Genomic DNA, 4047 nt, shown 5'->3' with positions numbered 1-4047 from the left:
GATCCAATTCATGGAAGTTTCATTAATTATGTATTTTATTCGGCCCGTTTCGATTAGTACTTATTTTGGTCAAAACCTGTTCTTTCCCAAACAAATCGACCATTTTTTTAAAAAAATGGTACTGTCTGACACGAACCACATGACCTTTTGTTAAAAATGGCCCGGTCTGACCCAATTCTGTTTTGACCTGAACTAAATTGACCTTTATTGAAAAGTGGCCCGTTTTGACATGAAACAGTCTTAACCGAACACATTCTGACCCGTAAACAAATTGACCTATTTTAAAAGTTGCCCGTTTTGATCTGAAGCCGTCTTGACCGAACACGTTTTGACACGTTACAAAATCGACCTTTTTATTAAATGGCCCATTGTTAGTTGTTACCCGAACTAAATTGAGGTTTGTTAAAATGGTTTAAGAAGCTTCGGTCCGTAATTAAAACGAGGACCAGAGATTTTACCATTATACCCTTCTCATAAACGGTAACAACTTTTGTATATTGACCAAACCCTAATTACAAAAAAATCATGTTCGTTTAATTTTTCATTTTCTATCGTTTGTTCGGTTAAAGTTATACAAACGAAGGAACACAAACATGTTTGTGTTTGTGTACAAGCCTATATGTACTATTTGTTTTTTTAAAAGTGAATATGTTTTGTCTTGTATGTAAAATCCTTAGATCATGTGAGCCTTTAGACTTTGAAACTTATATGATTTCTACAAATGTCATTTAAGTAGTTAACAATCTTTTTATAAATATTTAAACTTTTTGTTGCTGTCAAGTATTTGTAAATAAAGTACATGCTTTTCTAATGATATTGTTGTTTAGGTCCAAAATGATGAGGATGAAACTGCACCTTCAGGTACATATGTGGTTTGTGTTGTTGCGTGTTAATGGTGAGAGGTTAATAAATTTCTTTTTTAAATTCCATGTTTTGCATAATATTTAATTGTAGCATTACGTAATTCTTGTCAGTAGTCAAATAAAAAAATCGGCCATCGATCATATATAAAAAATGTTCAATTTTTAAACTTTTGAAGTAAGACAGACAGTTAAAGAATAATGGCAAAATCAAAAGCTAAAATATGATGTTTTAAAAATCTTTATACGTCCAAACCGATTCATGTTATAAATTGAATCAGTTTGATCAACTTTGGCCAAATCGGTTCGGCTTGGAAATTTTTTAAGATGGTTGACTTTTTAGTCAAATCTGACCAAATTGTCATTATGAAATCAAAGGGGTTTATACGTTAAGGTAGATTATATTTACTCACCTTTGATCACTTTTGTAATAGTGTTTAATGAGGCTTACTGAATTATATGAGATTTTAGAATAAAAAATGTTTATTTATGTTAACAGACAAATGTGAAAGGGAGATTAGTAGTCACATGGCTCCGAACGCTTGTAAAATGTGATTGGAATGGTCGGTTAAGCATGGTCTTGCGTTGAAAATTGTCACCGGGCCTACTCTGGCGCGGGTCAGCTTGTAATTGTCAGATCGAGCCTAAAAATAAGCTTTGTTCATAAATGATCCTGGGGTCTACTTATCAAGCTTGATACTCAGTTCATTTATGTTTCATTCAATTAGCCACCTGAATTGCTCTTTGGAACTGCCCAGACCGGCTCAAGGCTGGTGGTCCGAGAGGCCATTTAGTGGTTGTGCAGCAGCTACTGTAGCGGTCTGCATGCTGAGGTTTCATAATAAAAGTATTTTTAATTTGCTTACAAAGTGTAAACACCCCTAGCCCCGCCCCTCATGGTAGGTCTTTATTATAATTTTTGGATTACTTTTGTTTGTATTATCAATTGTGTCAATTAGAAACTAATATCCAAGGTTTTTTTTGTACATGTAACTAGAGGTGGGGGATGTACCAAAGGGGTGTTGGACTGTTGAAACGAGCGGGTTTTTAGATACAGAGCTTCCTGATGGTATACACTTTCTATTATTATTATTATTATTATTATTATTAATTTATGAATATTTTCTTGCTTTTATTTTTGCCAAATTCTTAGGAACCGTTAATTTAATCGAGCCATCTCCGTACGAGAAGATCTAACCTTTATAACAGGTATGTTTGTCTTGCCTGTGCACACAATTTGAGATCAATAAAGTAACAATTTTAATAGTTAATTAAGTTTTATAGATTGACCCTTTGAGAGTTAAAAATATTGAAAAAGTACGTTTTTTAAGGATAAATACGAGTTTTGGGTCAATATTGAACTTTCGTTCGAGTCAATGTTGGATCAAAAGGGTAATTCCGGAATATTTTAAAAGGTTGGTTTTGAGTTAAGTGCTTCAAAAGGGAAAATCCAGAATATTTTAAAATTATTTTACGTGAAATTAAAACGCAAACGGGTTGTTTTTGTAAGCTTTCTGAATTGACAAAACCCATTATGGCCGGTCATGTAAAACTGCACTGGACCATAAGTTTTGATGATATTTTAAATTTTAAAGTACTTTAGTTTAAATATAAAGTATTAATATTAGGGATGTGCGCGAAACTGAGAAAACTGAACGAAAAAAAACAGAAAAAACCAAAATGGCGGTTTTGTTTTGTACTTTAGCAAAAACCAAATTATTTGTTTTGATTTGGTTTTGAAATAGTGCGTGAAACGAGCCAAATTCAAGCTTGAAAATATACAACGAGCTAAGCTTGAGCTTTAGAACTAGAGCTCGAGCTCTCGTTAGTCAAACGAGACCGAGCTCTAGCTTGAAAAACTACCTAATGAGTTGAGCTTGAGCTTTAGAAACACGCTGAGCAAAGGCTCTTATAAGCTAAACGAGTTGAGCTCTATTTTGGTTTGGCTTGTTTAAATCCCTGTTCAAAAAGCTTGAAACCGTGCCAATAAACATAAAACCGATGCTAAAACTTGAACTATGACACGTTCTTATAGATTTTTTCGGCGGTGAAATATTCGATCTTGGGCTGTAAAGGGGAAAACAATACCGAATTTGATGAGCTTGCACTCAATTCTGTGTGTATTCAGGCCTAAGGTATTTCTAATTTATGGTTATATATATTGATTTTTGACAATCTTTTCTTTTAAAACATATAAATATTATTAGTTTTTTATGCAGTTAAACTCAAGGTTCAAGAACATTGAACACACATGGTGAACGCAATGAGGCTTATTTCTAGAATACTTTTGTGCTGGGCAAAACTGCAGTAAGTGTCAGATAAAGTAGAGTAGTATTTTATGTTAAGATATATATGCATATATTTTATGTTACCACCTATAGATAGAATACTTTATGGTGAACACAATGAGTGTGTATACCAATATGCTGGTCAAACTGTGCATATATATGCATTATATGTATGTGGCACGCGAGCGTCTGTGTGTATACCAATTGAGTGTATTCATATCTATTGGTGTGTACATGCCTTTTGACTTTATAAGTCAAAAGGCTGCAGTCAAAGCATGTTGTCTGAGAATTTTGAAATTGTCTGAAATGCCCTTGATGATTAGTTTGAAATCATTGATCATAAAAAATTTGATCTACTCACTTTGTGATAAACAGCAGCTAAAGTTGTAACCCCTCTAAACTTTGTGATCAAAATATTTTAGATAAATATTTTAGTTTGACTCCAAATAGCCAACATGCCCTTTTTAGATGGCTTGTTTTCAACAAACAAAAATGAGTATCGCATTGTAACATCTTATACGAATAATAAAACAAACAAAAAGACAATATAATAAATCACGAGAGGATTAATAAACTGACAAAACGAGTATATATATATATGTGTGTGTGTGTGTATGTATATGACATTTGAATGGGGAAAATCGGTTTCTAAAATGCCATATTAAATCTATATAACTCTAAAAATGGAAAGTAAGATAATATTGGAAAGTATAATAATGTTTTAAATTGTGTTGACATTGATGATTTAATTGAACTTTGACCAACAATAATATAAGATTGATTATCTTACTGTAGATGATTTAATGTCTTATAGAATAATCAACTAAATTTCATTTACGGATTATATAATAATTAATTGAATTACATAAATTGTGAAAAATAAATAAATACATGAATAC

At 32.2% G+C, this 4047-nt stretch overlaps 1 long non-coding RNA gene across 1 annotated transcript; it reads left to right on the top strand.

Annotated features, from left to right (window-relative positions):
• The first annotated feature begins 877 nt into the window (after positions 1–877).
• Positions 878–3133, top strand: LOC143546974 (uncharacterized). The gene is made up of 3 exons (XR_013137686.1): positions 878–1929; positions 2014–2069; positions 2896–3133. It is a non-coding gene; the product is annotated as an uncharacterized LOC143546974 (long non-coding RNA).
• Positions 3134–4047: the final 914 nt, after the last annotated feature.

This window comes from Bidens hawaiensis, unplaced genomic scaffold, assembly GCF_021521415.1.
Source record: "Bidens hawaiensis isolate Kalapana, Puna unplaced genomic scaffold, B.hawaiensis_p1.1 tig00014534_1, whole genome shotgun sequence".
Taxonomy (NCBI): Eukaryota; Viridiplantae; Streptophyta; class Magnoliopsida; order Asterales; family Asteraceae; genus Bidens; species Bidens hawaiensis.
This window is presented reverse-complemented; position numbering and strand designations above follow the sequence as displayed.